This window comes from Notamacropus eugenii, chromosome 3 (genome assembly GCF_028372415.1).
Source record: "Notamacropus eugenii isolate mMacEug1 chromosome 3, mMacEug1.pri_v2, whole genome shotgun sequence".
NCBI classification, from domain to species: domain Eukaryota; kingdom Metazoa; phylum Chordata; class Mammalia; order Diprotodontia; family Macropodidae; genus Notamacropus; species Notamacropus eugenii.
Genome location: NC_092874.1, coordinates 259,763,590 through 259,788,362, shown reverse-complemented (window position 1 = coordinate 259,788,362; position 24,773 = coordinate 259,763,590). Strand labels below are relative to the sequence as shown.

At 35.7% G+C, this 24,773-nt stretch overlaps 1 protein-coding gene across 13 annotated transcripts in view; it reads left to right on the top strand.

Annotated features, from left to right (window-relative positions):
• Positions 1 to 24,773, top strand: part of PPP1R12A (protein phosphatase 1 regulatory subunit 12A) — a 175,193-nt gene that overhangs the window by 5,778 nt on the left and 144,642 nt on the right. Inside the window, exon 1 of one of the 13 annotated variants that reach the window (XM_072655465.1) lies at positions 3,982 to 4,044. The exons of the other annotated variants lie outside the window; for them this stretch is intronic. The gene's annotated coding sequence lies outside the window, so the exon portion shown is untranslated. Of the gene's footprint in view, positions 1 to 3,981; positions 4,045 to 24,773 lie in introns of those variants that run through there. 13 annotated transcript variants of the gene reach the window in all.

Sequence of the window (24,773 nt, the reverse complement as noted above, 5' to 3'; positions counted from 1 at the left end):
TTAGAATTTTAAACTTGTAACAGTCAAGGTTACCTAGAAAACTGAAAACTTAAGCATCTTCAGTTTGAAACAACTTGAATTAGTCTTAAAATTGAGCTTGACTTGTTTTATGGAATTTATTTGAATTAAAAATACAAGGTTTTTTAAAAATTCTTTCAAAATGATGTGTGTCTCCCCTCTCTCCCTTCCCCCCCCCTTGGACCTAGCATAGCTTTTGTTGTCTTTTAAATAGTATAGCGCAAACACCTCATTCTTTTCCCATGGTAGGTAGTGGTAACAGCACTCAGCTAAGAATCACCACTCTTTCTGCTTCTAAAAAAAAAAATCACAGAATTAGAGAACTGAAGGAAATTTCAAAAAATCATGACGACCTCCTCCCAAAATCATGAATTCTGTCTAGAATTGTTCTCAAGTAGTTTTCACCTAGCCTCTGATGAAGCCAGTGGAGAGGAGCTCTGTGCTCTGAGGCAGGCCCATTCCATTTTTGGACAGCTCTAGGACTTCTTGGCAGGAGCTTTGTGGTCTGACTTTGAAGTGGCATAACTAAATCCTTTCTCAGTTGGAGTAGCCAAAGTATAACTCCAAGCAGTGGATAGTCCTTTTTTCTGTATGTCTAGATATAAGTAAGCAAAAATAAAACTGGGAAAAAATAAACTCTTTGCACATAGGTGGGAATAGCCATGTGTGATAACTGCCTCAAATTTGGAACAGTCCATTGCAAGATACTTACGTGTACTTTTAAAAAAGATTTCAAATTAACGTCCTTTGTCATTAATGTCAAATTAATGTCCTGATTTTTTTATTTGGAAAACATCTTAGGCTCTCAATCTTGGAATTATATATACATAGAAAAAAACTTATTTTTAATAATTTGTTCCAAAATTATGTACAATATGGTGATTTTAAACATATTTAACATTAAGACAGATTTAGCAAAATTTTGGCTTGGAGTCTGCAGCCCACAGTCTACGCAGTCTTATTTCCAGTGAAGTTGCTACTTTCCACTTTGCAGCGGTCTTACCAGAAGAAAAGAAACTTGCCATGTTGGCAAACTCCTTTTTGAAAGGTTGCGATCTCCTGGTTTAGCTATTTATTTCTGAAATGGCATTTAGATTTTACAGAACTATTAGACTTAATCTGTATAAATAATGATCTTACTTAACTTTAACACATGATGGGCGTAAAGCAAGTTGGTTATATTTAGAATTATAGACTTCTTTAAGTTAGTAGGAGTAACAGTTAAGCAAAACCAAACGTTCTGCATCTGTAGTCCCTACATCTTTACTGGGAAGAGGAAATGCATTTTATCATCTGAATTTCTGGAAACAATAGTGATCGTTATATTTAATCTGAATTCAGCTGTCTTTGAATGTTTTACATTATTGTAAACATATATGGTCTCCTGGGTCTACTTTCTTTCTTCTGTGTCAGTTTGTATAAGTTTGCCCTTTTCCTTTCCCTAAATTTGTCATTCATTTCTTATGGCATAATATTTCATTAAATCCATATACCACAGTTTGTTGACTCATTGCCTAGGTGGTGCCAACAGCAGCCTCATAGATAATGAAACTTTGAGCAAGACGTTTACCTTTTTTCAAGTCTCATTTACACAACCAATTACCCAGAGATCTGATCTCTGTTTCCTGACTTCCTGTCATTCTTCTTACTAAAACCATACTTCTCGATGAGACTGAAGAGAGAGCTCTTGCAAATCTCTTACATTTTTGATACACAGCCTTTGAGGCTCTCCAGGATTTGGTCTTAGCCTAACATATATATTCCATCCTTTTTCTGCTGTCCCATCCCTTCCTTCCTTGATTCTAGATTCCATCCATATTCATTCCAAACTTAGAATGACAGAATTTTGGACTTGGAAAGGGACTTTACAGATGCTAGGACTGAAGGGTTTGGAAATGGAAGGGATCTTAGAGATTCTTTAGGCTAATATTTCCCCCCCAAAAAAATTTGTTTTAGAAATTACTGAACCCTAGAGAGAAGAGCACAGCCAAGGTTATACACATCATAAGTGGCAGAACAAAGACTTGAAGGCAAATCAGACTTTTCTCCAGTCTTTTCCTCAGATTCCACACTTCTAACTGTACCTTCAGTTTTCCCTTTGTCCAAAATATATAATTAAGCATATATGAAGAACCCACTAAATGCTTTGTTCAAGGTAAAAACAGTGCCTGCCCTCAAAGAGATAACATTCTATAGTAGCTCAAATGCTGCCTTTTAAAAGTGTTTCCTGATATCCCACATTTGGCACAATATGTTCCTTTTCTGAATACCAAGTACCTTATTTATATACCTCAGGCCTCACCTGTTCCCAGGACTGCCCCAGTCTATGCTCATCACAGTAGATATACTTCTTTCTAAGTTGACATGTGGAAATTTAACATTGCCTTGTATTTGCTTTTTGGAGTATTATACATTATTAGTGTTAGAATCCTTAGAGCCCAGCTCTAGGGAATTACAGAGAAAGAAATAGACCCAAAGATGTTAGCTGGCTTTCTGCAGTACCAGAGAAGTTACTTGGCAGGACCAGCATTCTGAGTATCCAGATCCTCTGATTCCACCTCCAGTTCTTTTTGCATGATGCTCACTGTGTATGTGATGCTATCTCCTGAGGATGTAATCTCTTTAAGATTTATTTTTATTTATTTATTTATTAATATGGTGTTCTGTACTTTAAAATGCATGTAGTACATATTTCATGATTGAGGAAATCTAAATTTGATCTAGAAAATCAAAACCTATGGAAATATAATAAATTATCTCGGAGATGGATAAATGTCTTAAAATAAAAGGAGATAGACTTTATAAAGGGTTGTTAAAATTTGTAATGCTGCAGTTTAATTTTGACATAGAAAGTATTCTGATTAACAGAATCAGTTGTTAAGTGTCATTGCTTATAACTTTTGGATATTTCTTTAGAAGAAAACTAGGGAGAAAATGGATATTTTGAGGTTTGAGATATGAATATATTTGCATCATTTTTAAATGGCCAGCTTTTTTCAAATAACATGTCCTATGTGAAACATTTTAGTAAATATATTCAGTCTTTATTAGTATAAAAAGGTGAATGAGCTGCGCTGCATTACATTGCAAGTCTGCTTGTAAGCAGTGCTTGTTCCTTATGCATTTGTACTGGTAGATATGTTCCTACGTGTCTTGAGTTGCCATCAGCATTCCTGAAATGACAGTGGATAGAAACTGTGGCCTAGGAATGAAGACTTTTTCAGCTGTTACCTTTCTAGTAATCCTTTAAATGCTTTATGTGTAAAGCAATAAGAACATAATCATGAAAGTTTATTCCTGAAAGAGGGGGTTTTGGATTAGTCCCAAGCAAGATACTTGGAGGTACTGTTGAATACTTGAATGGATCTGTATTGATTGAAAAACTGATCAGATCCCAGTCATCTAGGTGTTATTGTTCTACGTGATTCCACACAGCAAAAATGCAAATCTGAGAGGACACAGCATACTTTCATGGTTCTTTTAATATTTTGCTGCTGTCAGTGCACCCCTTGGGCTATTCACTTTGTTCTCCCTCATTTTCCTTGTATAGTTGGCCTGCCTTCTCTTCTTGTCATAGAGTTCTTTGGTGTTGAACTCTGAGCTCACCTACATGCTGAGAATGCTTTCCTTCCTTCTCCTGTTTTTGGGAATCCTTTTTCCTTCAAAGCTAATCTTGGATGCCATGTCCCTGATTCTTTGGGTTGCTAGTGTTCTTTCCCTTCCCAAATGATCTTATGTTTACTTTCCTATGTAATATTGTTTGCCCACAGTAGACTTGAAAGGGATGGAGGGGGCACTATTTGTTCATTTTGTCTTTGCATCCCCATCACCTAGCATGCTACTTTGTAAATAGTTGGCACTCAGATGATTGTTGAACAGAGTTGAAACAGACGAAATGATTGACAAATCATTGCTTTTAAGGATAGCCTTTGGCCAACTAAAATATTCATTCTTTCAGGTGTTTTGGAAAGCATTGGATTTGGAGTAAAGACTATTCCTGGCTATTCATTTGCTGCGTGAAATGGGGTAAATACTGCTTGAAAGGCCTGTTTGCCATCTTCAGAAATAGTGGGGTTGGGGTTTAGACTTAGTGATCCTTGAAGTACCTTCCAACTCAGATGGTCAGAAACACATTGCATCACTGATAATATATTTCAGTAGTTAGCAATATTAGGTAGTTTTGAAAATGTATTATTTCTGCTTTATATTTCTTTTTGCATTCCAGTTTTCAAAAAACAGGTCTTGTCCCATGAGCACTTTAGTCTTAAGACACCCAGTTAATAAAAAGTTGGCTTTAATAGCTGTGTATCTTTAACATGGAAAATGTTTCTCCATAATGAAAATGTTCATAAAATGGCACTTTGGCTCCCAGATGTTTATGTAGTTTTATAGAGTGAATATATACAAATACTTTACAATTATTTGCTTTTTTGGCACTGTTTTAGTCTATGGTCTTGCCAATTACTAATCCATGAAAATTATTGTTGCAGATTAAGATACTTAAAACTTTTGGAAGTTTCCTCAGCTGTTTGTTTTTTGGCTATTAATGGAATATGTAAAGAATTAACATAGAGTTGGAATAGTTTTCTACCAAACTAAAATATTCCCTAGAATAACTTTTGTAACTACCCAGATATTATCATGATCATTGCTAAATAATATTGTTCATAAGAGCAGCCATTTTAGAAAACTTTAATTCAAATTTCTTTGTATGTTTGACTAATTTGAACCCAGGGTCACACAATGAAATGTCTATCTGGATTTGCCTAGCTAATGAAGTAGCTGTTATATAATGCTTCCCCCCCCCCCCCCCCAAATTGTGAGTTTTTCTGATAGTAAAGTTAGTCAGTCAGTGCTAGACTTGTTTCTGCTTAAACTGAAACAACATGATTTCTCCATATTTTAACATTGGTAATATATACTGCCTTCTATATATATCCTTGAAATTTAGGCATATACAATCTCACTTAACGATGCACATGTGCATATCCATAATTATATTTATTTTAGATTGTAAAGAAAATGATACCTTCAGCAATACCCTATAGCTTAATTTATGTGCAAAAGAATTAGGAATATATGTTAGAAATTCCCTTTTGAGAACTATTTATAGAAAATTTTATTACCATTTCATGACAAATTATCAAAATCTTATGCTAAGGTAGATTTTTTTTGTCTCAGTGGTATAGATACTTTCAAAACAGAAATGGGAAATGTTAACAAATAAAATTTTGAAAACACAAAGGGAAGAAATTCCAAAGAAAACAAATGAAATTTGCCTAAATACTCTGATGCTCAGGGAACTTATCAACCAGATGATATTTTTAAAGAAGGAAGAGGAAGAAGAAGAAGAAGATGATGGGAGTAAGGCAAAGTAAAAGAGGATGATTATAAGGGTGAGGTTAAGTCCTCTAAAATAGTGTCAGGTGTGTTTAATCTTAGAATGAATTAGGGCTCTCTGGGGAGGTTAAGGATAACAACAACAAAAATTTTAAGGTATATGGGTGGGATGCTCAAGAGAATCAAGAATGAATCTTTGTGCCCATACATCTAGCAGTCACTGAAATTGGTGAACGTTTGTAAAAATAGAAATTGCCCAGATTTAAAGAAGATACTTAATTGAAGGAATTAAAATAGGCATTGAGGAAATAAAACTATCATTCTTTACAGACGATGTGATGGTATTCTTAGTGAAACCTAGAGAATCAATTAAAAAACTAGTCAAAATAATTAACTTTAGCAAAGTTCCAGTATATAAAATAAAACTTCATGAAATATCAGCATTTCTGTATATTACCAATAAAATTCAGTAGGAAGAGATAGATAAATGCCATTTAAAACAACTGCAAACAATATAAAACACTTGGGAATCTACCTGCCAGACAAACCAGGAGCTACATTGAACATTACAAAACTTTTCATACAAATAAAGCCAGATCTAAACAATTGGAGAAATATTATTGCTTTTGAGTAAGCTGAGCCAATGATAAACATGACAGTCTTACCTAATTTACTTATCCAGTGCCATCAGCTTATCAAAAAATTATTCATAGGGCTAGAAAAAAATAGCAAAGTTCATCTGGAAGAACAAAAGGTCAAGCATATCAGTGGGAAAAAATGTGAAGGAAGGTGGGCCTAGCAAGACCAGTTCTCAACTGTATTACAAAGTGGTAATCAAAACAATCTGGTATTGGTTAAGTAGAATAGTGAGTCAGTGGAATAGATTAGCTACACAATCATAGTAAATGAACATAACAATCTAGTGTTTGATAGACTCAAATATCCAGGTTTTTGGGATAAGAACTCACTATTTGACAAAAATTGCTGGGAAAATTGTAAAGTAGTTTGGCAGAAAGTAAGTATAGGCAAAGGTATAGGACAACATCACACATTCTATACCAAGATATGGTCAAAATGAGTACGTGATTTAAACAGAAAAGGTGATACCATAAGCAGATTAGATGAACATGGAAGATTTTACCTGTCATTTCTACGGATGAGGGAAGAATTTATGACCAAATAAGAAGAGAGCATTATAGGATATAAAATAGATAAATTAAAAGGTTTCTGCACAAACAAAACAGTGCAGCCAAGATTTAGAAAGAAAGCCGGAAGGGGGGAGTGATTTTTACAGTATTTCTCTGATAAAGGACTTATTTCTCAAATATATAGTCAAAATATATATAGTCAAATTTATATGAATATGAGTCATTTACCAGTTGAGAAATGGTCAAAAGATATGAACAAGTTGTTTTCAGAAGAAAAAAATCAAAGCTGTCTACAGTCATTTTTAAAAATGTCTAAATCACTATTGATTAGAGAAATACAAAATAAGGCAACTCAGTGGTACCTCACACCTATCAGGTTGGTCAATCAGAAAAGGAGAATGACATAATATGAAGGGGATGTGTGTAAAAATTGGAATATTAATGCACTGTTGGTGGAGTTGTGAACTGATTCAGCCATTTTGGAGAGCAATTTGAAACTATACCTAAAGGGCAATAAAACTGTGTATACCCTTTGACCCGAAATACCACTACTAGATCTATATCCCAAAGAAATCAAAGAAAAAGGAAAAGGACCTATATGTGCAATAGCAGCTCTTTTTCTGGTGGCAAAGAATTGGAAATTGAAGGGATGCCCATCATTTGAGGAATGACTGAACAAGTTGTGGTATAAGATTGTGATGGAACATTTTGTACTATAAGAAATAAGGAGCAGGATTGTTTCAGAAGAAACCTGAGAAGACTTATATGAATTGATCCAAAATGAAGGGAGCAGAAATAGGAGAATGTTATACGCAGTAACAGCAATATTGTCTGATGATCAACTATGAATGACTTAGCTATTCTGAGCAATACAGTGATCAAAGACAATTCCTGAAGGATTCATGACGATGCTATCCACATCCAGAGAGAGAACTGATCAAGTCTGCAGACTGAAGCATGCTTTTACTTTCTTTATTTTTCTTTCTTTTTTGGTCTGTTTTCTATTGCGACATTGCTAATATGGAAATGTTTTTTATGGTTTCACATGTATAATCTACATCAAATTGCTTGACTTCTAAAGAAGGAGGAGGACAAAGAGGGAGAGATTTTGGAACTCAACATTTTAAAAAATGAATGTTAAAATGTTCACATGTAATTGAGAAAAGTTATTTTAAGAAAGAATACAACCTTTGCTTTGGTGGTAAGTTGCATGATGATCATTAACAGAGGAAGTACTGTTGCTCAGTTTTTATTTTGCCTACTTTTTCTCTTCCAAAGAGATTAAAATGTGTCCTAGAAATAATAGAATAACAAATTGCTAACGTGGAGTGGAAACCCAAAATAAGTAATGACATAGTAAAAGACCACCTAGCTGCCCATAGTGCATTCAGATTGCCTGGCCCAGATGAACTACACCTTTGAACATGGAAAGGGCTAGCAGATGTGATCGTTGAACCACATCTCAGTGGCATACTGCAAAATTGGAAAAAGGACAAAAGTATTGATTTTCAAAAAAATGGAAAAGTTTGTAAACTCTATAGACCAATAGAATGGATTATTAAAGAGATAGTTGGTGAACATATATAAAAGGGAGATTGCAGAGAGTTAGCACACTTTCGTCAAGAACAAGTTATGCCAGACTAACTTAATTTCTTTTTTGACAGGATTACTAAAATAATTGATGAAAGGAATTACCGTGTAAATAGTTTACAGAAATGTTAGCAAAGCTTTTGATTAAGATGCATTGTATTATTATTGTGGAGTAGATGGAGAGAAATTATGTAAATGATTATAAAATCAGGTGAATTCAGAGCTGATTACATGGCCAGACTCTCTAAAGAATAGTTTTTAATGATTCAGTATCACAGTCAGAGGTAATCATGGAAGTATCTTACAGATCTGTGCTTGAAGTGCACTACACTGTTCATCTTTTTTAATTAATGTCTTGTATCAAGGAAAAAATGGCATGCCCCCGTGTTTCCTGAAATTTGCAATCGACACAAACTTGGAGTGATAGGAACACATTAAATTCAATAGGAATGAATAATCCTCTCTTGTACTTAAGTTAAAAACATACGCACTCACACAAATTCACAAATATAGGATGAGGGAATAATGATTAGGAAGCAGCTCTGGAAAAGACCTTGGTGTTTTAGCATACTTACAAGATCAATATGACTTAGTTGTGTACTGTGGTAGCAAAAAAAACCCCAAAAACTGTGACTTTGGACCACATTGTGAGAGGCAGGAGAGGCAGTCTTTCATCAGTTGCTCTCATTGGGATTATTGTATTCTGTTTTGAACACTAGAGTTTAAGAATAGCACTGATATACTAGAGAGTATCCAGAGGAGGGTAACCAGAATGGTGAGGGACCTTAAATCGTGTCATATGAAAATCGGTTGAAGGAACTGGGCATGTCTTACTGGAGAAGAGAAGATGTTGGGGTGGACCTGACAGCTTTCTTCAAATATTTGAAGGGCTATAACGAAGAAGAATTAAGTTTCCTTCTTTTTGTCTCCAAAAGGCAGAACCAACTCTTGGTGGAAGTTGCAAAGAGGATAATTCAGGTTCTATGTTCAGAAAGCTTCCTAACATTTAGAGTTGTCTAAAAGTACAACATACTGCTCTTCAGGGTGGTAACTTGCCCTTTTTTGAAGGTCTTCAAGTAGAACCTGGTGACCACTTGTTAGGCTTGTTGTAGTGGGAATTCTTTTGATGCACAATTTGGTCTGGATGGCAGTTTTTCCAATTCTCAGATTCTATGATTCCTCTACTGGTGCTGATTGTGACTCTTTCATACTCTGGCTTCCTTTGTGATCTTATAAATCTTCTCTAGACAGTTGTTGTTTTTCCTTTTTTGTCAAAGAGGGCCATGACATCAGGGAGGTGATGCCATGACATGCAAGTGAATTGGATTTAAGTGAGGGAGGGCTGTCAAAGTCTCCTCTGGAGCCATCTAGGTCCAGTGGCAAGATGCAGATCAGGACAACCGGAGATGGCCCTAGATGCAGGCATGAGACAGTGAGGGCATGCACCAGGTTGGTGTCAGTTTTAGGGGTGGGGAACCTACAGCCCCAAGGCCACATGGCCCTCTGGGTCCTCAAGAGTGGCCCTTTCATTGAATCTAAACTTCACAGAACAAATCCCTTAACAAAAGGATTTGTTCGGTAAAACCTGGACTCAGTCAAAAGACTGCACCGAAGGACCTAGAAGGACACGTGTCCTCAAGGCCACAAGTTCTCCACCCCGTTAGGTAAAAGAGGCCATTCTCTACCTCATTTTTTACCTAACTTTAATCACTGAGTGGGCATTGCCTCGGCCAAACTGAGACCTGTTAAAGTGCAGTCCTTAGACGTCCATCTGTTGTCATATTCTTCCTACGCATCATCTCATCTCTTGTTCTGGTCTTACATGTTCTTAATATTGTTCACACCATTTCTGGTTCACACCTGTAAGCAGGTGATCACTACAGATAAATAGCCACTAAATAGTTTTCTGTTAAACTTTGGTTCATTTGAAATTTTGAGTGTATTAAGCAAGGGGTTCCCTGATTTTACAGTCATGACATCATAGGGAAAATACTGGTATAACGATGGGGTTTTGTGACAGGAAACAACTTGGCGTCAGTATAAGCACTGAATGATCTCTAGTGTCTTTCTATTAATAATGTAGCATTTTAAGGTTTACAAGAACCTTTAGATATACCAAATGAATAAAAAAAACAACCTAAAACATTAAACTCTTACTACGTGCCAAAGATTGAGGATACATATAGGAAAGCAAGACTGTCTCTGCTCCCAAAGAGCTCACAATCTAATAGAGGAGACAACACATAGAGGTTTCAGCCACAGGTCAGGTTGAAAGAGGCCAGGGTTCTTAGGGTACGGCAGTAAGGCAGAGGGTAATGCATCTTCTTTAATGTTATTTCTGCTGATTAAATCATATCGCTTTCTGATGTTGAATCATTTGACAATGCTAAAGACTTTTTGGATGAGAACCTTTTTTTTCAAGTCTTCTGTAATTATGGCTGTTGAGGAGGCAGGAATATACTGCTTGTGAAGCAGGCCACATCCCTACAAGGATTGGTTCCTAGGATAGTAGTTATAAGGGCTAGATTAGAAGAAGGTCCAGTGCTCTTGAAAGTGCTGGTTTTCCCAAGGCTCGTGGGCTCAGGCTTTGAGACTGTCTCTAAGTCCAAAGGAGGTAGTAGAGAGTAAAGGTGGCTGTAGTGGTTTTCCTCACCTCTCACACTTTTTATCTTTCCCTGAGGGTCCCTTGCTACTTCATTTAAGCTAGTTGGCCTACATTGTCTTACTTTCTCATACCAACCCTGTGAGGTAGGTGCTATAAGTATTATCTCTTTTTTACAAATAAGGAGACTGAGGGTTTGGAAGATTAGTGATTTGCATTTGGCCATATATCTAGTAAGTATCAGAAAAGGAATTTGAAGCCAGGTCTTTCCGGACTCCAAGTTTATTACTATTTTGTTACATGATATGCTCTGATTACTCTCTATCTGTGGGTCCTGTATGAGATAGATAAAGATACTTTATATATCTGTCTTTTGAGGAATTGTGGATTTCATTGAATAATCTCTGTAAGTGGTCTCCAGTTTTAATGCAATCAACCCATCACCCCATTCACTCACCATTTATAGGAGTACTGGACATCTACTATAATAATGGAATGCATCTGTTGAAAATGTTATTTCTGCTTTTGAAATGCTTTTTTGAAATCAGGATCCAATGATCATATAATAGGTCTGGGGAGATTATATAATCTTGCAGCTTTGAGTCAGCAGCAAAACTGAAGTTTAATTCCTCTTCCCTTTTCATGGTTCATCATAGATACCTTGGGTTCATGCTTAAAATATTCTTACAAAAATTTCAGATAATGAAAGTAAGCCTTAATTAGTAGTGGTTGTGTAGTCTCAGTTTTACTTTCACTGGTAAAATTACTTGTCTTTGTTCTTTGGTTCTCCTTTGGAATTTTATCCACTTAGAGCTCTTGAAAATTCTTAGCCAAGTGCTTTAAAAAATGATCATTTCTTGCATGGATTTCTTACTTATGTGTTTGAGATTCATCTTTGTAAGTGCTCTTGCCACTTCCTCGTGTAGTTTATTACGCGTTGAAGTGGCAGGGTCCAATTTTTGATGAGAAAGTGTTGAAATATTTTCCATTCTATTCCATTTATCACCAGTTGTTTTCATAGGATCATAGAATAAGAAGTCTAGTCCAACCCTCTTATCTTAGAGTTTGAGGAAGCAGAGACTGAGAGGTTGTGACTTGCTCAAGATTGTACAGGTAGTGACAGTCACTATTTGATTTCAAGTCTTTAATTTCTAGTTCAGTACTCTTTCCATTGTAACAAACTTGATTCTCTAAAGTTTCTTCTATAAATGCTGTCAAGGAAATCTTCCCTAGCTGGATCTTACATTCAGTTCACTGCAAGCTCATTTTCCCCTCAGCTGCTATTAGACAGTGAAGTAGATTTACTAGTTGAACAGCTATGCAAAGAATGTTGACTAGGAGATGCCAACCTACTGCATTAGTTTCTAATGATGTGCCCCACAGGCTTTATTCTCTTTCTGTCTCTCTCTGTTTCTGTCTCTCATATCAAAGACTTATGAAGGCAATGTTTTGCAAATTATACACAGTTAGGATCTATAAGTAATAAACAAAATCAAATCATAACAATTCTAGTCTACAAGGAACAAGATGAAATTTATAATTGAGCATTGTACATTTCAATTGTGAAAATCAGTTGTTCTAGTTAGAGGGTAACCTCTTTTGTCAGTAGTTCAAGTGAAACCAAAGAAGGAGGATTTTAATTTATCACTTTTATTCCTGAAATCCCTCTTCCTCATCGTCTCCTCAGGTTAGAATCCCTAGTTTTCTTCCTTCAAGGCTCCTTTCAGGTTCTACTTCTTATACTGAAGGCCTTTTTTGTTTTTTTGGAGTTGTTAGTTCTCTCTTCTGAAATTACTTTGTATTTGCTCACCTGTGTAGTGCAGTATCACTCCATTAGAATGTACCTTCCTGAAGCAGGACTGGTGTTTTTGTCCTTGTTTTCTCTAGTGCTTTGACGTAGAGTAGCCCCTTATAAATGTTTAAATTGAATAGAACTAGTAAAATAGCAAATAAAATCTTAGGCTACAGAAATATAATACTAGGTTGTAGGGTACTTTAACTTCTTTGTGTTTTATGTTTGATTGGATTTCATTTGAATTGTTTTGTTCACAGTTGCCACATTTTGAGTAGGATAAATGAGACAAGCTAGACTTTGTCTTTTCATATTTCAGTAATGTTCACCAGTTTTAATGTTTAGGAAAGTAAAGAATTTAATCAGAATTGGAAGCATTAGGTTTTATTATCTCTGTATTTAGTGTCATTTATATAAACAGCATCATGTGAGATAATGAAATTAAGTTAGAAATGCCACATAAAATTTACTGAAATAGAAGCTATTCTAAAAAAGGCTTTACAAAATTCTATCTAAATCTGGTTGAGGGAGAAATTTTTAAAAAGTCTTTTCAAAAATAAAAAAGGGTGTGGTTTCTGTAAAATTTTCCAGGTCAATTTGCTTTCGCTTTAAAACTAATGAGATTTAGTATTTATTTCCATAAAGAACAATTACATTTTGAGTTTCATATCTCACCTAGACATAATAATAATAACTAATGTTTATGTAGTGCTTATTATATACCAGGCACTGTGCTAAGCACTTTGTAGTTATTATCATTTGATTCTCACAATAACCCAGGGAGTTTTATGGATGAAGAAACTGAGGCAGACAGAGGTTAAGTGACTTGCTCAGGGAACAGCTAGTAAGTGTCTGAGACTGGATTTGTATTCAGCTCTTCCTGACTTCAGTCCTGGTGCTCTGTATACTGTACTATCCAGTTGTCTGCAACAACATGTCTTACTGATAGTAGGCATTCACATATTTTTTTTAACAAAACTGAGTCAGGTTAACTGTAAACAGAAACCATTCTGGACTAAGGTCTACCTTCAACATTGTTGTTGTTGTTCAGTCTTGGCTGATTCTTTGTAGTGCTGTTTGGGGTTTTCTTGGTAAAGATACTGGAGTGATTTGCCATTTCCTTCTCCAGAATATTTTACAGATGATGAAACTGAGGCAAAGGGACTTGCCCAGGGTCATACAGCTAGTGTCTGAGGCTGTATTACTAAGAAAGATGAAGAGTCTTTCTGACTGCAGGCCAAGTGCTCTATCCATTGTGCCATCTAGCTGCACATTCAACATAACTTACTTATTTTAATGTTGTCTCTTTCTATCCTCAGGATTTATTGATTTCAAATGTTGCCAGTTGTATTACTTGTAGCTGTAAGTGTGTAAACCGGCACTAAACAATTGAATTATTCTCTCAGTCTCAGTATGACATTAAATGAATAACAGTAATAACACTAATTTATGTAATTTACACATATATATCTTAGATATAGTTTTAATTAAACAGCCATATTTCAGACAGAATATGAGAATCACATCTTCAAGAGAGATTGAAGTAGCAAACTTCAAAAAAAAAGTGTCCGCAGGTCCAAGTATATATTATTTTTATATTTCCTTTTAAAAAATTAGACAAGGAATAGGGAAAGCTTTTGCCAAAGTGTTATAAAGTAATTTTGTATCACATTTTTATGAATACACTTTAATTCATATGTGTGTGTGAATCATAGAATTCATATAATAAGTAAAATGAACTGTTTATGATCAACCTATCTAAGTGCTCTGTTAACAGTTCAGGTATTTTGGCATGAGGCCATACAATAGGATGCCAGAGCTTTGAGGGATTTCAGACATTATTTAGCTTAACTACTTACCTGAAATATGAATCTTCCATGACATTATTGACTACTAGTCATTCAGCTTCTGCTTGAAAAATGTTAATGTCTGGAACCTCATTACCTCTTAGGGGCATCTTTTTTTTTTAATTTTTTGATGACTGATTGTTATAAACTTCTTCCCTGTATTGAACAGAAGCCTGCTTTTCCTGTAGTTTCTATAAAGCTACTGCCTCCTTTAACTATTATTTTCTCTAACTTATAAATAGTCATGCTTCCTGCAATTACTGCTCATATGGCATGGTTTTGAGTTGACTTACCATCCTGGTTACACTTGTATATCCAGAACAACCGTTCCAAAATGTGCCAATTCAGAGTATGGTAAGAATTCTCATCTTGTTCTTGAAAAGATTACCATTAATTCAGCCTATGGTCTTAATTTCTTTTAATAATAAAATTTTGGCTGTCTTTGAGTTGTTGAGCTTATAGTGCACTAATAAAACTCAAGTAGTTTTCACTTGAACTGCTTTCTATTCATCCTGTAGTTGTACATTTTTTAAAACTATAGATGGTACTTGGCATTATTTTTTATTAAATTTCAACTTTTTAGATTTGTAGCATGGTTCCAACCTGTAGCAGTACTTTTAGATCCTATTTCTGTCATCTGGCATATTAGTTACTGTGTCCTGTCATTGAAATATTTAATAAGCATGGCATCTATGCCTTCAAGCCATTGATGAAAACATTAAACAGAATTGGGCCAAGGATAGAACTTTGGGACATTTCACAAACTCTCTATCAGTGGATTGACATAATCTCAGAGTTGAAGATTAATTACAAGTCTTCCAACAGGTGCTTAAATAGGAATCTTCTCTACGACATTGATTCATTATTACTCTTTATTTTGTATTGTTCATTCATTTATGAATATATGTTATTAACCCCACACCACATCATTCTCTTATCCATAGGAATATCCTGAGAGAGCTTGTTACATGCTTTGTTGAAATACAGGTGCCCAGCATGGTACAGTGGAAAGAGTCAGAAACTATGGTTCTAGAGTCCAAGGACCTAGGTTCAAATTTTGCTTCTATCTCTTACAGTCTCTCTAACCTTGGATAGATAGGTCATTTAAAATCTCTGAGCCTGATTTCCTCATCTGCAAAATGAGGAAGATTGAACTAGTGGGCCTTAGATCTCTTTTAGCTCTGTAAAATCTTATGACCTTATGAGTAGGTTATTTCTTAAGGTCCTTTCCAATTCTACATCTCTAATTTTTTTTTTGTCCAATAATATTCTTCTGATCCACCTACCAAAGGTGTTTAATTTTGTGTGACTTCTTTGTAAATAATCAATGCTGAATGCTAGTGTTCACACACCTCTCTTTTAAGCTCTAATAGACCATTCCCTTAAAAGTTGAATAGTGAATTTCCCCAATTTTATTGCATTGGTTGGGTATAAATCATACATTAAACTATTCTTCAGGGTGAATGTAAGGAGGAACGTTTTTCCATCCCTAGGTAAGCAGGAATTTTACTAGGCAATCTTCCACAGTTCTTGCATCTGTTCCCTTATCTCTACTGATGTAGCCACCATCTTAATTCAAGCCCTCATCACTTCCCTGGATTGCTACTGATAGCCTTATAATTGGTCTCCTAGCCTCCAGCCTCTTCCCTCTCCAATCTGTCATCCCCAGAGTTGCCAAAGGGATACTCCTGTTACTCCCATTGTTGTACTCCAATGGCTTTTTGCTACCTTTGGGATCCAGTGCAAACTCCTCCGTTTCTCATTTAAAAAGCCCTTTAAGACCTGGCCTAGGCACATACTTTTCAAGGCTTTCTACACTTTGTAGTTCAACCAAACAGGCCTTTTTCCGGTTCCTCATACACTGCATTCTGTCTCCTCTCATCCATTAAAGCTGGCTTTTTCCCTGATACTTTCTCATCTTCACCTCTTCAAAGCCCCCTTTTCCTTCAGAGTTTTTTGGAAGTATCACATCCATTTTACTGATTTCCCCTACCCCCAGTTTCTGGCTATTCCCCTCTACTCCTTCAAATTACTTTGCTTCTATTTTGTAGATACTTATCTGTTGTACATACTGTCTTCCCTACTGGCCATGAGGTATTGAGGACTCATTGAGGGCAGAAACGGTTTTATTTTTGTCTTTGTACCTGCAGTACCAAGGATGTCCGTATAGTAGGTGCTTAATAAATGATAGTTGATTTGTTTGTCCTCGAGAGCAGTTAAAATTTCGGGTGCTAGTCTACGGGACACCCTGATTTTTACTTTCCTTCCAGCTGGATTTGGATGACCAAATGTTGTATAATTTAAAATGTCTTCCTAAAATACAGTCAAAGGCCAGCCTGTGGCAGGCTGGAAATCATGGCAGCTGGATAGTTCATGGACTTACTCTTCAGCATGGCAGTGAAGCGAACAGAGCCTTAGGTCTTTTCTTCAATATGCTAGTTTTATTGGTCCAGCTCCTTGTTCTCATTGCCTCTCCTGGGTGTAACTGAGTACCCACAAAGAGTGGTTAGAATTTTTTGTAGAAGCAGTGAGAGAGACACAGGGAGAGAATCATTTTGAAGTTGTAATTATTTTCTGGAATATTGAACCTTAAGAAAAAAGTTACCTTTTTTGTTTTTTTTGCCAGAAAATATTGTGTTGGAAAAACTAAGCAAATGCTTCTGTTTCATATCTAAGCTAAATGCATGTGATAATAATATACCTACTTTTCTGCTAGGTCCTATATTTGCATTAAGTAATTTTTTCCATGACTAAAAAGCTCATTTGTTTTTATTGGATGTGTTCATTCCAAGTTTAGAACATCTATGTTTTACAGGACTGTGGGGCGATAGAGAGATAAAAACTGACTATTAGAAAAGCAGTTCCTGATTGCAACAAAAAAAAAGTTTCTGCAGTCTGTTTTTTCTACGTTAACCATGCTATTCCTATTTTGGAATAAAAATAAGGGTAGGACCTAGCTTTGGTACATAATTATCATAGATCCTTTAAAAACAGTATTAATGTAATGATTCCATTTTGAGAATCAGAAATCCCAAAATACCAATTGTTTAGATTTTCATACTGTGCAAAGTATAAGTTTTTTCCACTAAGTCTCATCTAGTCTTGGCTATACAAAATTTAGATTTCCATAGTCTGCTGCAAAATACAGTATCTTTAAGGCAACTACACGGGAAAAATCTATTATAAACTAAATTCGTGTTGTAACAGACATTTCTCAGCACTTGCCAGTGGTCATGTTCTTTTAAGAAAAAATTTAACTAGATTTTTTATTTCCAAGTGACTAAGTCATTTGATAGTGTTGGAATTTCCCCTGTACATAGTAATTAGAATTACTGTGAAATCTCATTAATTTGTACTAATATAGGACTGAATTTGGATCACTTGAATTATATGACTTTAAAAGAGTTTTATTGCTTTACAGAACATTGTGACTGAATTAGGCTAACACTAATGTTATTGAAAAGACATGCATATTATAAACGTTAATCTTTCTTTGTTAGCTCTTGACCCCTCCTAAGGAAATACCATTATACAATGTACCATATATACCTTTGGATGATCTTAGGCAAACAAAATTATCTCAAATTCATTCTCATTTCTACACGTAGTAGATTTTTCTTGTAAGCAAGAATGTTATCTTAAATGTATAAAAACCCTTTTAGAAAATTAATTTATATCATGTTAAAGATTTGTGAATACTAATGTCAGGAATTGTAAATAGGTAGAAGTCCAAAAGCTCTTGTTTGAAATTTCATTTACCTTTGCTAAATTTCCCCAATACTATTTCCCATCTAGATCCAATCAATGAAGAGTTAATATTTCACTTCTTATAGCTAAAATATTTCCCAGATAAGCAATTCACTGCTAAGACATAACTTATTTTCCTCTTACGTTTATAAAAATAATTGTGCAAAACATAAAGGTATTTAATTAAAACAAAAACATCACATTTATTCAACGTGTTTTTTTTGTTGTCATTTTTCAGTCATGTCTAACTCTTTGTGACCTCTTTTGGGATTGTCTTGGCAAAGATATTGAAGTGGTTTGCCATTTCCTTCTTCAGTTCATTTTACAGATGAGGAAACTAAGGCTAACATGGTTAAGTGACTTGCCCAGGCACAGTAAATGCCTGAGGCCAATTTTGAACTCTGGAAGATGAGTCTTCCTGACTCTAGGCCTGGCACTCTAACCAGTGTGCCACCTGGCTGCCCATTCAGCATGTTACTTGGCTCCTTAGGTGAAAATTTAACAGCAGCAACAACAATATTAGGTCATATTTATATAGCATTTACTATGTACTAGTAACTATGCCTAAGTGCTTTATAGTTATTATCTCATTTGATCCTCACCACAAGTCTGAGAGCTAAGTTCTCTTATACCCATTTTATAGTTAAGGAAACTAAGGCAGACAGGATGAGTTAGTTGCCCAGGATCAGCACAGTAAGTATTTGGGGCTAGATTTGAAATCAGTAGTCCTTAGTACAGACCAGGCACTCCGCCCATTACACCATTTAATGTTGACACTAACGTTTGTATCATTGTCTTCTGCTAGTTTTTTTCTCCAGCTTACTGAAATTTTGTATGCCCATTTATTTTTTTTTAAAGTAAGTTGTGTTTTGGTTCTATTCCTATCCGGATCCAGAGAGCAGGGATTCCATGTTCTTTTAGACTCCATTGTTCCAAAAATATTGCAAACACTCAAATATTAATCTATAATGCTATAAAAAGATATGGTAGAAAATGTGTAGTAATGGAACAAAATTTCTTATCTACTTCCTATCTTTTACCTTCTTTTTACTTCATACTCTTTGAGTATTTTCTTGCTAAAAATGCTGTTTACCACCATTGAATAGGGCAAGCAGTTAAATGATAATATCTTAAAATTTGCTGAAGGAAGAAATTCATTTTTGTGACAGATTAATGAAGCTTTAGGACTCCCTGTTATTTATATGTTATTCTTCCTAATGTATAATCACTGATAAAGAATTGGCTTCTTGTGATTATGCCGGAGCATTACACATTACTAACTTACCTTAGTATTTCAATCAAAGAAGTGATCACAGTACAGAGAGAATGCTGTTTTCCTGAAAATTCATTTAGGTGGAGCATCTCATTTCCCATCAGTGCTGGAAAAGTGACTGTCTATCAGACATCTTAAACTGGTTAGCCTGTGGACATCTTAAACTCTACATGTCTAAAACTGAATTATCTCTTCAGTTTCATTGTCTTTCGGTTTTCATTAGCTTTTCCTCCAAATCCTTTCCACTTCCAAAATTCCCTATTACTGTTGAGGGCACCATCACCTCAATTTCATAACCTAGGTGTCTTCTTCCACTCCTCACTCTCTCACTTCCCCTCATACCACCTCATCTCTCTCACTTCTTGCCAAAACCTGTTCATTTTACCTTTGAAACATGGCTTGTACACTCCTCTGGCATTGTCACTCACTACCTTGGTGCAGGCCTTTATCACCATATGCCTGGACCGTTGCAATAGTTTTGTGGTTGATTTGCCTGCCACAAGCTTCTCACTCTTGTCAAAGTGATCTTTCTAAGGTACAGGTTTGACTATGTCACTCTTCTACTCACTAAACTCTAGTTACTCCCTATCACCTTCAGAATAAAATATAAAGTCCTCTCTTTGGAGTTAAAATCCCTTTATAACCATTCATCCACATTCTCTTTAATCCATTCACACTAGTGTCCTTGCTGTTCCTCAAACCAGATACTCCATCTTCCAATTCCGGGCATTTTCACTACTGTCCACCATGAATGGAATGTCCTTCCACATCTCTGCTTTCTTGCCTTCTATCAAGTCCCAGATAAAAGCCTACCTTCCATAGAAAGCCTTTCCCTAGCCCTCTTAATTCAAATGCCTTCTCTTGGGATAATTTTCAAATTGTCACATACATGTTTTTTTACATAGTTGAATTCCTCAAGGGCAGGGAGTACATATTGCCTTCTTTGTATTCTCAATGCTTAGTCTAATGCTTGGCACATGGTAGCTACTTAATAAATGTTTGTTTACTTATTTTAAAAAGCAGAAAGTTCATCATAATAATATTTTGTTTTGAAAACACTAAGATTATGTAAAATATTTATAATAGGAATTTTGGAGCTATATATGCTTATGTGTCTGGTAAATGATTTTCAGTCTAACTTTGGTAAATGTGCTTCATGTATAGTTAACAGAAGCCAGTGTATGTATCTAATTCATTGTATAGGCATTTTTATGGGAATCCCAAAACTTTATATGGTCAGAGTCTTGTGGTGAAATCAAACACACAAATTCAAAAAACAAGCAAACAACACCCAAATCCACTCTAGTTTGGCTTTAACTTTGTTTGTATTACTTCTCCCCACCCCCACCCTTCTTGGCAGCCTTTACTAGCACAGTAGCTAAATTGCATGCATCAGGAATCTACCATAACCATTTAAAAAGAAATCCTTTTGAGGCAACAGTGTCATCCTAATCTTAATCTTATTTTAATAAGACATTACCATTTATTGATTATAAAACCTAATTTTTACAAATATTTACTTAAGTGGACTTCAACTTTACATAACAAGCTCCTCACCAGGTGATTTATCCATGTTGGTTTTCCTCATGTGTTCATAGTGTGAATCATCCAGGCATAGGCTGTCCTTCCTGGGAGTTGAGGGCTGCAGGAAAGTGAAAAAGGGCCTGGAAAAGGGATTTTATTCCTCACAGTACTTTCCTCAATGCCTTTGTGGCATAAGCAAAAGCTAATGGGTGAAAAATAAAAATCAAAAGCTGTGTAGGATCTCAGGAACAGAATGCCCTGCTCTCCACTGGTGATACCAGACCAAAGGCTGACCTTTAAGGAAATAGAACCAGTTATCCAATCTTGAGCACAGTCTCCTAGAAAATAAATAAATACAGTACTGAATGGGAATCTTGGAGCTCTCCAGCATGACCAGTTTGCCATATTGGACTTTTTGTCTGAGCATATGTTCATCTTTACTGTTTCTCAACAGTTTCCAGGAGAAGGCCTTTAGGAATCAGAGGAATATCATGTATTTATATATCATCTCTTTCTGAGAAAGTCAAATGTTTTAGAGATTTTAACCCATTTTCTGACCATCAACCTCGTGGTGTAAAACAGCTGTGGGTCCAGAGTCGGGAAAATTTGAGTTCAAATTTAGCCTCAGACACTTACTAGCTGTGTGATCCTGAGCAGATCACTTAACCTGTTTGCCTCAGTTTCCTGATCAATAAAATGGGGGTAATATAGCAAGGATTATTGTGATGATTAAATGAGATAATAATTGTAAAGTTCCTGGCATATACTTTACAAGAGAAAGTTATGTAAATGTTATCGTTATTGGTTGACAAACTTTTCTCTGAGCATTATCGGTGAAGCCAGGTAGTGCTTGCGTATTAGGCAGAATTAAGATCCAGACAGGAGAACACATAAGGGTTGTGTTTGTAGTGAGGATTGGTAGGGTATCACTGATGAAACTTTGGTTGTTACTCAGTGACAGCAGTGCAACAAGTTCCCTATAGGGCAGGTAGGTACAAGGACAAAATTATTTCTGTAATAGTGTAATAACTGAGGTTTAAATTTACTTTTAGATTCATTCTAGTGACTTGGTAATTTTCCTTTGGCAACTGGGTTTTACAGAAAACTATAAACCATAACCTATTTTCCTTGAATGCTGTTTGATTGCATGGTTATGTCTAGTTGGATAACTAGAGGACCACTAAATACAGTGAAAACCCCAGTGTGATAGAGTGGAAAGAATGTTTTTTCCATTGACTTTTCTCCTTATTACCTGTGAGATCTTGGGCAAGGCCTTTACTTTACCTCTTAGACTAGAGACTTAGTTTTCTCTTTTGTAACATGAGGGCCTTTGACTAAATGATCTCTATATGCCCTTTCTGTTAAAATCTGTGATGCTATACATGATGTATTTGAACCTGCTATTATGGAAAAGTGATGATTTTCCCTAATTTGCTGATATGCTGGTTTATAATTAGACTGAGTTGAAAATGTGCCCCAAGAGAGTTTAGTAAAGGGATCAGTCCTATATTTTTTTCTTCTTAGCATCTTTACCTAATTTAGGGTGTGGCCTTGCCCAAAATGTATTTTTTCTTCTGTATAACAAGGGAAATCATAAAAGGAACATAGATTTAGAAACTCAAGTACGTTACCAAAGGTTATAGTGGTAGTAAGTAGCAGTCATATTCCAATCATGTGACTCTGGATCCTGTCTTCTTTTAACTGTTGGTCCCTTTTGTTTTAAAATGATGGATTATTAATTATGAAATGTTGAGTTGCGTTTTAGACCACTAACATAAAGACTCCGCAAACATAGCAGTGATAAACTCAGCTTTCCATCTGTGTTATATCGCAGAAAATAACTGGCTAACATTGTAGCCTACTTGGTCAGTGTGGGTGGATGCATGTTTTAGTGCATACTGTAATTGATATTTTTGGTTTCCTTTGTAGATGTGAACCAAAGTAACCAGCGTTAATGAATCACAGGGTTGCAGAGGCAGTTTGTACAAAATGAAATTTTGGGTAAATGGTTTTTAAAACAGATCTAAAATGATGTTTTGAGAGGCAGATTAGAAATTCATTCACATATTTCTCCTTCATTACCTTCTTTTGTAATTGTAAATTGCTTATCTGAAAAATGAAGCTCAAAGTAATAGCCTTCTTTATAAGGAGAATAGAAGGGTTTGCTAATAATAATAATAATAATAAACTGACTTATTTATATATAGTGTATTGTGAAATGTTTTATATATATATTCTCATTTAATCTTCTCTGAAGCTCTTTGTAGGTATTATGGGCGTTTTATACATAAAACTGAGGTTTACAGCTTAGTTAAATTATCAAGTATCTGAGGTGGAATATAAAGCCCATATCTCTCCTGATATCAAATCTAAGTCCTTTCTTCTGTATGATGCTCTTTCTTTGTATTAGTTACTCTGCCTCACAATGACAAGAAATCCATTTTTTCTTGCTTACTAGATTTAGAAGTCATTTTCTTATGTTATTAATGTTTTCTCTGTTAATTTATCTGTTAAATTATCTCTATTAATTTATGTTCATGGCTTTGAGTTTTCTTTTTCCTTAGATCTTGGGTAATGTTAGTTTTTTCCACCCTGCCTTCTCCTGTTCACTTGATGCTTTTGTCCCCTCTTGTGGTTTTCCTGGAACTTGATCTCAGAGCCTCTCAGCTGCCTTCTAATAGTCCACCAGCCTTAGCTGTCTGCCCCACATGACTTTGGGGTGGTCATAATTGGCCTTAGTTAGATGCTGTGCTCTTTCCCTCAGAAATAGTGAAATGCTGTTCCTTAATTCTCTGGCCCTTTACCAGGTAGTTAGAGCTCTGCAGTGATAGTACCACAGGATTATGATCCTAGCCAGCCTTTGTTCCTGAAGGTCTGTAGCTACATGGCTTGTGCAAACTTTCACAGCAGGGTCATCATGACACAAAAAAGGAGGACAGCTAGAGTGTAGGGTTGTGTTTTATTGTAAAGCCTAGAGTCAAGTCCTTTGATCTACTATTGCCACCTTGCTGTCATCTAGGTGCCAAATAGTGTGGAAGGTGAGGAACAGATGCTGAATGAGTTCAGTGTCAGTGAACATGTGTCATTTCATGAGATTTTATAGAGTTTAACCTTGTTTTAGATTCTGGGTGTCCTAGGCCATGGAGATAGCTGAAGTTGCTTTATATTTGGCGTATGATTTCTATTTTGTAGGGTTTGAAAGGTTGGAGGGCTAGCAGGGAATACTACTTTCTTTTAACTAGAGTACTGTTCCTTCCCTTTAAACAGATTTAATACATGTTTATTAAGCATCTGTGTGTAAAAGGCACTGTTGCAGGTGCTAGATACAAAGATAATGACACAGGTGGAACTCTTGTCTATTCTCAATGGAGGGAATCACCCTAGTGGGAAATATGCTGATTGACAAGAATGATGGCTGTTCAGCGACAAAAATCCAGTTGTGGTTAGATAGTATAAAATTCAGTGGGATCGGACAATACAATTTTGCCACTTCCTCCGTAAATGTTTGGTAACATATGAACAGAAGCAGAGGAAGTGGTTGTTAGATAGGAATAACCCAGGTTCAAAAGTTTTAATGGGGCAAATACAATATGAGGTCAAGGGTAGTAGGTTGCAAGCTATTCAAGTGTGGAGAAAGGATTATTGTGTCAGGATTGGATAGGGAGGAAGGTCAGATCAAAACATGGTTAGCGAACTGGGAGGGAAGAATGTTGAATTTAAGTATTGAAGGGCGTGGTGACACTAAAGAATTGTTAGGAGGGGAAAGGGAGTAGGAAAAGTAGAAAGATAGGAGTTGGTTCAGAGAAGAGATTTTAAGAGTTCAGTGTATCTTAATGGTCTAGTAGTTTTTAGTAATGGTGTGGTTTAGGACTAAAACAGTGGAGATAGAAAA